This window comes from Aspergillus aculeatus (assembly GCF_001890905.1).
Source record: "Aspergillus aculeatus ATCC 16872 unplaced genomic scaffold ASPACscaffold_21, whole genome shotgun sequence".
Classification (NCBI taxonomy): domain Eukaryota; kingdom Fungi; phylum Ascomycota; class Eurotiomycetes; order Eurotiales; family Aspergillaceae; genus Aspergillus; species Aspergillus aculeatus.
In genome coordinates this window covers 322,466-336,982 of record NW_017962996.1, presented here as the reverse complement: position 1 = coordinate 336,982, position 14,517 = coordinate 322,466, and positions in this window count along the sequence as shown.

Genomic DNA, 14,517 nt, shown 5'->3' with positions numbered 1-14,517 from the left:
TATGCTATTACCACACTACACGACGCTACGCTTACGCCTTTAGCTCCGATTGCGATCTGCCAGGAGATCGAACGGAGGAGTTCGGGGGTCTTGTCCTTGTAATTTACGCTAGGCCCTTAATTCGATCACCTAAGGATATATTCATACTCGTCGTGGTACTATGTATTATAGTCTTCTCGGCTATAGTCCGTGTCAGAGCCTTGCCAAACTGCACGGCACGGGTGGCACGCCGAGGGCGGAAGGAGAGGGGGGGGGAGAAAGGCGCGGGCCATGTTCATCCATTTGGAATTATTGCCTTGAGTCAAAAGTACGAAGTCCTGCTCAAGACTATTGTTGGCGCCTAGTAACGTTACTCTGTCCGTTTGATCGACCTGATTTTGTTGCAGCATCGACCATTGACTACGTAGTAACTCATAGTAGTTACGTCGAGGAAGACAGGGAAGCGTTACTGTAGACTACTCCGTACGTCTCATAAAACGTAAGTCTCGGCCGAGGGATGCGAATTTACCCCGCCAAACAGGAAACTTGGAATGAGTGCAGTGAATCCCTTTTGCCCCTCGCCCTCCAAGGCATCTGCTCTACTGTGTACTCTGCTGCGTGTGTCAGGTCCCAGAGGCGATGTCTGGTTCTGGTCACTGCAACATGAGCATGAAGAAATCTCCTTCCCGCGCGATCCCCCAGTCTCCTGCCTACGTGAGGAAGTCTATTCAGCAGCGGGTAACTCCGCCACATGCGAGACAACAGCCATGAGCAGGAGCAGGAGCAGGAGCAGGAGCAGGAGCATGAGCAGCTGACGAGAAACGAAACACAAAAAAAAGCACGACAGATTAAACTTCGGCTCCTTGCATTGCGCAGCATCACCATCGATCGCCTCGTTCAATAGAGGCGCGGTGATCGGGTGTCATTCAGCCATAACTCAGTCGAGTATAGTTTCCTTCGGCGGGCAGTGAGAAGAGAAACTTCCGACAGAGTCCAGCAGACAAGCAAAAGCCCACGCGCACACAGACGTGGAACGCAAAGGTTGATGACTCCATCGTCTTGCCCTTTTCCGTCTGGCTCTGCGTCTCCCGTCCCCGCTCTCTCGCGACGACCATCAACCGATGACCGATTGATTGATTGCCACCATTGCAACGGATCGACCTTCAGATCGGATGGAGGGGATGGTGGTGGACACTGGCGACGGCTCACCACCTGGATAATCAAATCAGGATTCACAATCCTACGCGAGCGAAGCCCGATTAGAAAAGTCAGATAGAAGGAATCAACGAGACAAGATCTGAGATGCTGTGCAGGGAAAGGCTGGCTTGTCCCGGTTATCGGGTCCTTGGTTTGGCCCCTAAGGCCCGAATTCCTCACGGTTTGATCCACTTGGATGACCGTTTCAAGCGTCGTGCATGGGTTGGATTGGGTCCATCGTGGGGACTGGCCGGAGGGGGAAAGGAGGGAAAGTTGATACTGATCTATCACCCAAGGTCAAAAATGTCCGTCATCAGGTGGACAATTGTTGGTTCTTGATTTGGTTGGCGGCGGGGTTCGATGATTCGTATCCGTTCCCTTTCTAGTTTGGGAGAGGAGGTGGTTGGTGCTTCACGCGGAAGAAAACTCCGCAATACACAACAACAGCAACAACGAACTAAGGACAAACCTCCTCCATGTTCCCTCCCAAAAGGTGTAAGTAGTACCGACTGATGAGACAGGTGCGGTGAGCTTGTCCCAGTCAAACTTCTATGGAGAGGGTTCTCCTTCCGCTGATCCAAAGGAGATTGTTGTGGAAGGATGGCAGGTGCTTGATACCCGTACTCGGTGGTGCCAATAATAGCCCGTCAGGCGGCGGGCAATCCTCCTCAAGTTTCAACGCTCAGGCCGTTAGGGGGGTTGCGGCGCAAAGTGGGATTGCCATCCGCCATGGCTTTCCCCGAACCCACTCGACCCCGATTGCTTGCATCGATTGGTGGCGACCTCGAATCGGGGTGAGGTCGACCTTCTCGATTTCCCGCGCGAAGAGGTCTGCAGGGACCAGTCAATTGGGTTGTGCTCGACCGCGGATCGGAGTCGAACAGGGACAATGGAATTGTCGGGGATGATCGGAGGTATGCGCGCGACAAAGGCCGCGAAGACGATTAGACTGACGAAGTCGAGTTGATCAATAGATTGGAGTAGAAGGTGAGAGAGACAGAGTGATTACACAGTAGAACGGGGAACGGAACATTGGAAGGAGGGGCGGCGGGTAATTGGGTTGACAGCTGGCCGCGGTCCATTTGTCCAGCCGCCGTCCACTATTGCCCTTTGGGGAAAGCGGCTCAGACGCTTGGTCTTAGGGTTTCTCGCTTAGGGCTGATCAGTCATGGTCAAAGTACGGAGGAACATAGCATAGCATAGCATAAGATCAAGTACAGAGCATTCATGAGTGCGTGCGGAGTAGTTTATCGACAACGATGAGCGTATAGCATGAGGACATATTTTTCAAGATCTCCAGAACCGTGCGAAACCGTCCCTTCCAACAATAACATCCAGTCTAATGACCACAGTCTCGACTGCAAAACCTCCTCCATCTTCAGCCGTACTAATGGGACCCTCACCTCACCCCAAAGGCCCTGGCCCTATAGTGCAGATCATTCCCTCCATTTCCGTACCAAATCCCAATTTCCTGGGCCGGATATCTATCCCAATTGAGCAGCATGTCCGCGCCACGGGCAACAGCAAAGAAGGAACAAAAACAAAAGGACGGGTCAATAGCAATAAGAATTACAACGACAAGAAAAAAGGGACAGAGGAGATAGGTTACTCATAGTTACGAGCAGCTACATAGTTCAATCTAAAATATCCCGCGGAAAGTCAATTCCCAACTAAAGAACAAAGAACCCATGGTCTTGGGAAAACCTTCGAACCTTCCTCCAGGCTCCGGGGCCTCCGTAAACTACGTGGCTTGTGCACGATCCCCTTCGGTCCGTTCCCCCCCTCCCCCCTCGCCCATTCCCCTCTCTTCCCGTCGTTCCAAAGCCCGGCTCCTTACATCGACGGAGTATACAACGAAAGTACAGTACCAAAAGCCACGGGCTCTGGAGCTCCGTAGAGCTGGCTAGCTGGCTAGCTCATGGCGAAGAAACAATCCATCCCTACCAATTCATATACCTGGAACCCCCTGGTGCTGCCCCTCCGTATGCATAGGACTTTGTGATCCCGGAATCCGAGTTCGTCGTGGATCGCGCCGGGAAACGGGGCGCCTATAGTATTCTGTGTATGTATGTATGTATGGACCAAGGGGGGGGGGAAAGGAGGAAAGCTGAAGAAGTTGATCTGCATTTTCCGCTTGTCTGTCGCCATGCTTCTTCTTTTTCTGTCCGGGTTTGGAACAATAGGTTCGAGGATCTGAAATAAGTACTCCGTTGTTCGATCTGACGGTGGTGGTGGTGACACAACAGCTTTTTCCACTGTGGCTACGGTTCGGAAACTCCGTCGTCGGTTGAAGATTGCGGATCCTCCAGGGCACTTTCACTCCGTTTCTATCCTCGTTCTACCGAGCCACCATTTCCTTCCGAACACTGATGGTGTTGCAAATTGGACTTGTGCGCAACGACCAACATACACGAAATGCAATTGAGAGACAGTTGACAACAGTTCCAAGGCGTAGTACTTTTTCCTTTGCAAGGATATATCTCTCTACCAAGACAGCTGTTGACAGCCTGTGCCTTAACCCCTCTCCCATTGCCCCTTCCCTATCTTCCTTGATTTCTTCTGATTACTATGAGTATGATCCTTGAACCTGACATGGCCCTGTAACTGGAACTGGAACTAGAATCCTTAGTTGTCCTTTCTCTTTTCCCCCTCCCCTGACAAACTCTAGCGCGAAGCATGGAACATCCTTGGAGAGGGGAGGGGGCTGGTTTAATTTCCGGACGAACAGCGCAGAAGCCCGGTAACGGTGTTCCTGAGGTAGGGCCAGAGTTGAAGTAGACAGGCAAAAAGCAAATTCCCCAATGATGTTCGGGCCGACCAAGCTAGTTTAGTCGAACTTGCTGGTCGGTTTCAGATTGCAAATCATCATCCACCACAGCGCTGGTCTGACGATTTGGTAAACCAGAGGATATACTAGATCTGCGCCGTTGTTTACACCATCACCGAAAAGAGAAAAGCCAAAACAACATACTTACTACCTAGGCACAGGCAGAGGTACAGGTGCAGGTAACTACACGGATTTTTCCGTGGTCCAGCTCGATATTCCCATAAGCCCTGCGCAGATTAGTGGGCACCGGTTGCACATCGCCACCATCATTATCACTATGATCAGATATATACCGCGAATCGGGACTGGAGAACTAACTAGCGTCTTGTATAGGTCGAGAATTTCTCATCTGCTCCGTAACTGTTCTGCTTCCATCCACTATATACGTGGACTAACTACTGGGCAATGGCGAGCCCCTTGCCCTCTCCACCCGTCCGCTTTCCCTAGACCTCAATAGAGAAGCTCGGCGGTGGTCTTGTGGGCGCACGACACCGGATGAGGAAGGTACGTACTCTACTTGCGTCGGTTATTTGGCAGGTAGGCTGGCAAAGAGTGGTAGTTGGTCGGTATATCCATCAATTGCGGATCTGGCCATCGAGGATGGCGGATGTTTCTGGGGTGAGAACTCCGTATTCCCAGCTCCAAAGAAGGTAACTCGCTATTCTTGCTCTTCGCCAGTGGTGCTCACTCAGAGGGCTAGTTGTTCCAGATGGAGACTGGATGCCTAATTCTGGAAGATCGTTGCTCCATCTGAGATTGTCAGGCGATTTGTGTGGGGGATTGACGTCGGAGGTGGAAGAAGGGAGGGGGTTCGGAACACTTTAAGTAAAATGAAGTCAGAGAGATATTAGAGTCGAACCGTCCAGAAGATCAGTGGCCATGTTACAGAAATCAAGATATTGTTTGATCGCCATGGGCAAGAAATCTTGCTTTTCCGGAGCAGCAATCTATATGAGGGTATTCCCAAGCTCGAGGTATGAGGTCAGGGTCGGTGGGCTACAAACAAAAGCAGGGAAGTCGAAGAATGTTCCATGGTTTGAGAACAGCAATCTGTCCCCTACATCCCTGCTGCTGCTGGTGGTAGAAGGGGAAAAGAAAATAGGAATAGAAACGGTGATATCAACGATCAACACACAGCGCTGCTGCACAAGGTGCATGCACTTACAGGGATGATCCCTGCAGCCTGGGTATGGCTGATTTGAAAACTGCTGATTGGGCTTGATGCACCCTAAGCTCAGTTTAGCAGACATGCAGGAGTGGGTGGATTAGAGCGAGAGACCACTTTTACCCATGCGACTGTGTTCCGATGGAACCCAATCGAAACCGGGTGTCGCCAGCACGCAGCTCAGCAGCATCATTACGCTGCAACGATGCTTGTGTGGCTTGCTGTTTCCAGTGTCGACATCCACGCATTAATGGGTCCATGGGGGGAGGGGGGAAGGGGCGGGGGTTTGCGGCTCCACCCAACTGCTGCCCAGTGGAGAGACTGTAAGTAAGTACAGCATGATGGCTGCAGAATTGATCCACAAGCCGGGAAATCATCTGGCCCTCTCCGCCAGTCACTGATTCAGGAACAGGGATCCCCCGGGTAAGATAGGTTCGGGGCTAACGAACGCCTGCAGATTGTGGCCAGGCCAACCACTAGGATCCTTTCCAAACCCACGCGAGCTCAATCCATTCTCCCAACCATTTCCAAAGAACAGACGAGGAAATTGGGGGGAGGGAAAAATAACGTCGGCGATAAACGCCCACCAATGACATCCTCGGTTTCGTTCCCCACTCTCTCTCCTGAAACACCCAAGGTTGAGATTATAGCTAGAGCCATGAGTGGAATCGCAAAGCATTGAGTGGGAAGGGCAAATTCCGATGACTCGTGAAGAATTGAGGATGAAGCTAGAAGTGGCGGGTGTGGAGGTCAAACGCGAGTCGTGCGCGCGCGAGCGCACAAACACACACACGCACACACGCACACACGCACACACGCACACGGACACCTGGAAGAGGTTGAACTCGCCCGCTCGGCTGCTGTAACACAATCTAGATTGACTTGCAGCCTCCCCAAACACAAAACATAGAACAAAAAGTCAGAAGGGGAAGGATGAATAAACCCAATCGGGCCAGTTCCCCCAATCAAGCCCGGTGATCTGCCAGTCTACATCTGGGATCGTTACAAGGCATGTGTAGCATCAGCCGTCATCGTGATCAAGTGCACTGCACACCTAAAATGGTTCCAAATTAGATTCAACGCGCGACGATTCCCAAAAGTGATATTTTGTAGAGGGGAAGCGAACGGGCGGCGGCGGAGACACAGAAACAGAAACCGAGCGAAGAATGATTCCAGTTCGATCATTCTGCACCTGTTCCTTTCTGGTTGGACGGTCGACGCCAGCCACCCGGACGGGGAAAGGCCGAGGACCTCAGTCGGTATGGATTAATTCGATAGATAGAGTCTTTTGTGATAGAGAATCGAGTCTAGTCGCAGCGACTAGGTCGGCGGTTCCATGGTTCAGAGGGTCTTCCCGGCATTTACCCGCAACCTTGATGAGTTGTACAACCTCAGACTTAACTTATTTCGGCAACTCGGTGGATTGGCGAGGTGATTGCACATTTTCGCTTCTCTTTTCGGGATATGTTGACACCTCCCATCAGGTTGGCTTGGTTATTTAGTGAGTTGATGCTAATGCGTAAGAAAAACAAAAGGAAGATCCACGCGGATATGAAAGTGAAACCTCAACTGCATGCAAGAAGCTATGTATGAGGAAGTGTACCATGGTTTAGGGATTGTCATCTTGCCAATCTCATAGCCAGACGGGCTAGTTGGTAGGTGCACTTGCTACCCCACAGGCTGGTCAATGCAGGATCGCCCGGACGAATCTGAATCCCTCTCAGCAGTAGTCCGCCCTTATGCTTCCATCCACGCCGGTCCTTCACTTCTCATTCGTGAGCAGCTAAGAAAGGTCGGAGAATAGATTATCTAATGCTGACTTCTGACAGCGGTTGAACGGCCACAACCGTTTTATTTTTGATATGAATATTGTGTACAGTAGTGCTGTTGCACAACATACGCGCTACCTCCTCCTCTCCTCCTCCTCCCCCTCCTCCTCCTCCTCCTCGATATACCTAAATGACCTTAAGATGACATCGCATCAGCCGAGAGACATCGAATATCATTATTCTCTCATCTAGCATCTCTCTTTTTTCTCCCCCTACTACCTGCATAGAAGTTCTGCAGAGGCTCGGCCCGGTCGGGAGATAGCCCCTCCCTCCTCCCCCTCGACCTTCGGCCGATCTATGAGAGGTATCTAAAAGAAGTGACATAGTTGGTGTTCTTCTTTTACATGTAAGAAAAGACCCAAAAGCCTGGAAGCGATATCGCTTGCGGAAACATCAATGACGTCGCCAGGGCCGAACCGATCGGCATGGAGGTCAGAAAGAGAACTTGCTTTGCTTCTCTGCCTTCTTTCCGCATCTGCCTCGTTTGCCCTCGTGTGCTCAGGGGTTTTCTTGTTAATTGCCAAAATCCTGTTTTCTGGAAAGGCAAAATCAATCGCAGGTTTTCGGATGAAACGTCTCAACGATGCCCGCTTGTGGTTCGAGTGAACGCAAAAGGACTACACGGCACTCGACGCGCGCGTGACGACAGATAAGAAGACCCTTTCATTTCCAGCAGATGACGGACGGGAAGGGACAGAGCAAGTGAAAGAGATTCGACTTCGAGAACGTAGACGACTCATCCTGCACCCAAAGTACTGTACAGTAAGTCGGTTTGTTGATGGTCCGCGGCAAGAATAGTATAGTTAGACCTCGCAAAGCAGGAACTCGGTGTAGTGAATGCCGCACTGTTACCTACGCGGGCGGACGACGTCATTTGGGGCGTTTGTTTCCCCGGAGCCTTCAATTTGATATTTGGATTTTGTACACAGCGGAAAAATAATTAACGATGGCTGCTGATGAGCATGAGATGCAGACCGACTCGATTGTCTAGACTACTCGGTCCAGATGGTCCAGAAGCCCAGGGATCTCATTCCATAGTGTAGAGATGCAACGGTACAAATGTCGTTCCTGAACAAGATCCTTCCCTTCCGGGAACGGTTAACGCAGGGAAAAGGGGGGAAGGGATGGGGGAAGAACGGAACATAGAGAGGAGCGGGAAAAAGAAAGCGCAGAGTTGATGTTGATCGGTATCGAATGAAGTCTTCAGGGTAGCGGGCTGATATGGCTTCGTTGGTGGTTGTAGAGGTCTGGGATGGAAGCTGAGTGGCCTCGTACTTTTGTTGCCGAGATGGGTCGCTTAGGCATGCACCAAAGTGTTATATATATATAAACACGAACCCTCCCTCGATCCCGGGAAAGCAGATCGTTTCTCGGCAAGCCACGAACGATCGAACACGATTCTCCAATGATCGAGCACGATCTCCTGAGCATGCTGCATCTTGGGGTGGGGGTCTGGGCTTTCAGTGCTGCAGGTGAGGGAGAGAGGGGGAAGGTCTGGACTTCGTTTGGGCTGACACACTGACACATTGACACATTCCTAGACTAAACGACGATGCCTGTCATTTGGCTGACAGGATGATTAATTCGGTGCTAGTTATGATTATGAGCGACTATCCAGGGAGCTCTGACCGGCGATCCGACATACTACTGGAATACCATCTGCTTGGTAGGTTGATTGCTTCCTGATGACAAGCGTTGGGACTGTCGGAAGCCTCTCCCCGGGCCGCTCTGTCTCCCCACTCGAATCTATGGCCACTGAGTGGTCGGTGCGACTGGAGCGAGCATTCAACGACGGTCCTTTTGACAGCCCTGAGAGCCTGTCTCCCTTCCCCTTTTCGGCCCGTTCCCCGGACCCCGTGACCCCCTTCCCCTAATTCGAATAATTAATCCTACGTGTACCGAATCTCCATGAGAACAAGAGATCAGGACGGGCGGGAGGGCGGTAGGCTCGGTGCGTGCTTAAAGAGATCGATTATAATATCCAGTCTCATAGTCTTCATTATCGAAGGACTGAATTGGTAGCTACTACCAATTCGATCGTTCGAAAGAGGGCCAGAGTGCTCCGTTCTAAAGTACTGTACTTAGTAAGATAGCAAGCCTGGTCTGACGCCCCGGGAGGGAATTAGCTTGACCCAAAACTTCAACTCATCGATGTTCGTCACATCACCCTAAGTGGGTTTTTTTTTCTTCTAACGGAAATCTTCTTTGGGCTTCTCAGTGCTAGACTAGGGGAGTTGGTACTTCCTAGCAGCTGGACTCGGTTCCTGGATTCCCGGTTGCCAGCTGGTCGGTTTTCGCTTGCCTGTAATTCTTGAAGAAACATGACGTAGTAAGACTCCAATCAGCCTAGGAATCCAGTGACCTTTCCAAGTATCGACCACACGTTGCAGACGGGTGCTGTCATAGGAGCACAAAGTACTTTACCATACTACCACAGCCCTGCACGGTGCACGCCTCTTCTGTATGATCGAAGGGTATTGTTACCATTGTTACCATTGTTACCATCCATGTCACGCGTGGCCCACAAATTAGTTCCCCGGACGGTCCCTAAATTAATGCTGGGAAGCGAGGGGTACTTGATTCTACTTGACTATTTGTTATGTCTGAGCTAATCGACCTTTGTGAATGGTTGTACTGTACCTACCCAGAACGTTTGAGATATGCACTCGTTATAGCCCTCTACTCGGGGACGAGAATTATTAGGATGATCTTAAACGCCACAGTCAGCCGACTGACGTTCTAGGACCTCACACTCAACGCCTCGGGGAAAGTTCTAATCTCCAGGGTCAGTGAAACCCGAGACATCCCCGTAGCCTTCTCAAATGTCAGTCACTTAACTCCGCCGCCGCCGACCAAGAAAATCCAACTTTTTGGTGAACATATTGACCAGGATGATTGAGTACTACGGAGAGCTACCGTCGTAGTCTAAGTACCTAAGCACATAGTGTGTTTCCAAACAACGAGGAGTTCATGGATTCTTAGTGGTGGTGAAGAAACGGGCTAAGAAAAATCCGGAGTCTGACAGGCGGGCTGTGCTCCAATCGCCGGGCCTCAATCGCGACTTTAATCTCCCATCCATGGCACCGGTCCGGCAAGCGTCTTCGTTCCCCCCCTCCCTCTCTTCTTCTTTTTACCCGGACCCCGGTCCACCCCCCAGTTCACCCCCCCCTAAACTTACGTGATACTCCCGGGCCCTACCCTGCTCTTCCCTCTTTGGGTAGTGACCTAGTCAGTTAGCTCACCAGTTAGCTAATTGCACATCTAGTTTGTCATAACCGACCTTCGCCAACTGACTAATAGACTAGGTACCTACCTAACTAAACATTACTCAAGATTAAGAAGTGGAGGATCGACCCTCATCAATTGAAAGTGTGCAGTTTCTCATCTACATTAGAAGCCCTTTCACTTTCTAGTCAATGCAGTCGGCTAGAAGGAGACTGCCTTGTGAGACAGGAGAGCGCTAGCTAACTAATTGCGATCGGTTAGTCGGTGTCTTGGGCAGCTGCTCGCTCGTGTCAAAAGTCCATGCTTCTATATATTTTGGCGTTTCTGACACATGACGCTAGTCGATGATATTTAGACATGGTGCGCGCGATAAGACCAAAGTAAATACAGAATGTAGTAGTCGAAAACCGTATTTTGTTAGGGAAGCTAGCATACACTCAGTGCAAATCAAGAAATCAAGCAATCAGCAACCGACTAGACACCGCCATGTCTTGCTGAAATATCGCTTCTTCATCCAACATCGGGCAGCAAAGCTAGCTAGCTGTGACCAACTTCTCGATCACGGCATGACAAAGGAGGGAAGGAGGGAAGGAAAACCGAAGAAAATAGTGGTGGAAGATAGTTATGGATGCCCTTCATAGCGGACCATCATTGGGTAGTTAGCAGTTGGTCTTGTTCTACAGTAACAGCATGATTTCACTCAAACGAAACTTATGCACCTCGACATACTTCATGCGCGGCCATGCCGCCCTCCACCGCCTGGTTTGACATCGTGGCGGTGAGGTTATTTTGTGTCCCGCCTGCAAACTGTACTCCGTCCGTACAATAGTAATAGACAGGCATCAGACCTTGTTTGATGCAGGTGTTGTTGTGCCCTCCCACGAGCTCGTGGGCTTCTATTAACTACTTCAAGGTTCATCTTTTGTTTACCTCTTCTCTCCCCACTGCTGCTGCCACGTTGCGGAACATACATGCTCTGTTTTTTTTTGGTTCGTTTCTTATCACGCTTCATGCAATGTCTGTTCCTCGTTGCCAAAACGTGCGTTAGAACCCTGTGCTGTCGCAGAGATAATAGGATGGAAGGTATACGGTGTGCTGGAAGAAGGCTGAGAACGGGTAGAAAAGTCCTGACGGTCTAGACTCGGATATGTCGGCCGGAGGTAAGATGAAAAGGGGTGGTGGAATGGTGGTTGTGGTCATCTGCGCATCTTCCCCCCCTCCATCTTCTCTTTCCCTTGGCGGTCACTTCCTGGGAGCACAGACCAGCAGGGATTAACAAACACCGCACATCTCTATATGGGTAATGGTTAAATATTGGTGGAACGAGGGGGTTGTGTTAGAGATGAAAGGATAGGCGGTCTGGATACTCTGTCTTGAATTAGATTAACTAGTAGCTTGATTGACTACAGTATCGATGGTGAAGATGTTGCTGCCTTGAGAGAGAAAGAATTGTGCCTGGTATTTTTTGCTGCTCTACAGGTAAGTAAGGAGGATAAACTTATGTCATGGTTAATTGACAGCCGTAGCGCTCGGTTGACAGCGGACTAGTCGAGTGTCTAGTGGCTCTGACGAACATCATTCCTCATCATGACAGCGGGCGATTCGTTCAGAGTACGATCGTCTCTTAGTCATAGCTCGGTTAGTACTACTCGCCCACTTTGTACGAGTTTTGGCAGGCTGATTACGGAGTACTATACCAATGAACCATACAGAAAAAGTAAATTAAATCAAATCAAATCAAATAAAGATAAGATATGGTTTCGCATTTTTTTGTGTGCCTGGCATGTTTGCATGCCCTCACCTAAGTTAACTTACCGCCGGAACCACTGGCGCCAAGTACTTGGTCGGATTGGGCTGGTTGGTGGTTATGCAGTACTACTATCAGTGGCACTCTAGCGAGTACTATTGTTTAACAGGGGACAAACAAGCATTCGTTTTGCAGTGATTTACTGGTCGGCTGTAAGTCCCTCTAGGATAGTGGAATCCATGGTCGGACAGCAATTGATTGCCAATTGCTTTTGATGGCTATTGTGAACACAGGCTGAAGTGACACGGTGCCGACGATCCCTCGAGGCTTTTCTGGTTCCGGCAAAAGTACAGACAGCATGGGCGAGGCTCCTTATCCCCCCCTCACTTCCTCCACCCGCGGGCTCATTTTGAATTTGAGGCTGGAGTATATTGCGCCTTGGTCCCGTACTAAAGGTTCTTTGGGACCCAGATCGGAGCCGTAGCCATGACGCTGGGACTTCTTATCTGGTCCGTTTCACATGGCTCAGGCACTTCAGAGTTCAGCTACGAGTTGGTCGATGCTCGAACCATGTTAGAGCATCGCCGTTTACTTTTCTGGCTTTGCTTCATGCTTTTCTGAATATGCTTTTCTCCCACGAAGGAAACCGTCCTCTGCCGAGGTCGTCGGCGTCCATGACTCGGATTGATTGCTTTTCTTTGTCTCGGGGTCCATGGTAGCTTCAACTAGACAGCTAGCTTGTTGGTCAAGATCAAAGAAACTCCATATCGGGAGCCTCCGACTAGAGACACTAGTCACGATAGAGGGGAATTCAAAGTTATAAGGATTGGGGAATTGAATTTTTGGCTGGCTGCTCGTTTCAATTGCTTCTTCGTTCTCTCGTTTCCATTGGCGAGAAGCAAGCAGGCAGTGCTCAGGCTTGCAACAGAGAGTGCAAAGACATTTGCCGTATTGACACACGAGTGATTGAAACTAGTTGTTATGGTTAGATTACTTCTTTGTCGCTGAGAAATAGATTTGATTTCTCGACTGACAGCTATAGGCGCACTGCTGTACTCATGTTGCGAAGTGAACTACTATGCCCTGTCAATCCCGACGAACAGGAAAAGTACTATTGTTCGCATCCTATCAAAAACGGGAGTACGGAGTAAGTACAGGACTCAGCAATGTCATCATTCCGGCCTATACTTTCTGGCGACTTAACCTCTCTGGGTAGATGCACTACTCAACCTGAATACTGGAATTCTGTCATTCCTCCTATGGTTGGCAGATCAATCCTTAGCTCTTCCCCTCCTTTCACCCCCCCCCACCCTCACCCTCTCAATTGGCACACTAGCGCCCCGGGGCAATTCTTCTTAGATCCGCGCTCGATCGGGGGACCAAGATCCCTCCTCCAGACCTCAGTCGTCAGTCGTCACTATTATCTTCGTCTATCGCAAACCCTTCTCGAAGTTTTTTTCTTTTATGTGTATGTGAATTCTGATTTCCCCTTTTGAGACGCCCCTTCCCCCCTCTATTTCAGATCACTGCCATTTCATGCAGTTCGACACGATTGTCTTCAGTACTTTGTTTTCATGAACCCCAGATGACATATTCGCTTATTACGAATGTAATGTAACTACGTGATTCGAGACCCGGCTTACTCATGCATCGGACGCGATGGCATGGCCTTCTAGCGTCATACTGCTGTTCACTGCAGAGATGCTGGGTCGATATACCTCGAGAGAAATCAGCCCAAGCCAATCCCCTGCCTTCCCCCCCCTTTTTTTTATCCCGCCGCTGCTCAAGTTCCTGCATTTGAACGATCACGGGAAATGGTATCCGATTACTTTTATCAGGCCATCTCATTTCCGTGCATTGTTCGTTGACTAGAGGTTACTGACTATGTACTGTATCCGACACAATGGGGGAAGGTTCTTTGGCGGGTAATACCAATACCAGAAGCGTATGTCGCATAAACTTATGTAACTGAGTCACCTGGGTTTTTATGTATGCGCTTCTTGATTCTACCTCGCTCTATCGTGCCGCCGACAATATGGAGGGCCGATGATAGGAGTTCTATTTCGTACGTGATAAGAGACATGTTAGTAATGCCCCTGGAAAAAAAAGCTCCATTTGCGTTCGTGGGTCTGAAGAACGAACACGGTTGATCTGAAGAACCTCACAGGATCTCGATGTATCAGTCTCGATTATTCTCCCTGAGGTGGACTATGATGTCCACTCGGTTGCGGATTACAAACCTCCACAGTAAACTTACGGATTGGAGGGGAGGGGGAGGGGACAACCTCACTAGACTATCCATGGAGCAATGACCACACAAACGAAAGCAAGACGAAAGTACGGTCGGTGGTGGTACTTCGTGCACTAGTCCTTCAGGCTGTGTGTAGTTACTCCTATTCGGGTAGAGTTGGCCATTCTGGCCTAGGTCTAAGCGTGTGTGTGTGTGTGTGTGTGTGTGTGTGTGTGTGTGTGTGTGTGTGTGTGTGTGTGTGTGTGTGTGTGTGTGTGTGTGTGTGTGTGTGTGTGTGTGTGTAGTAGTTAGTTAGTT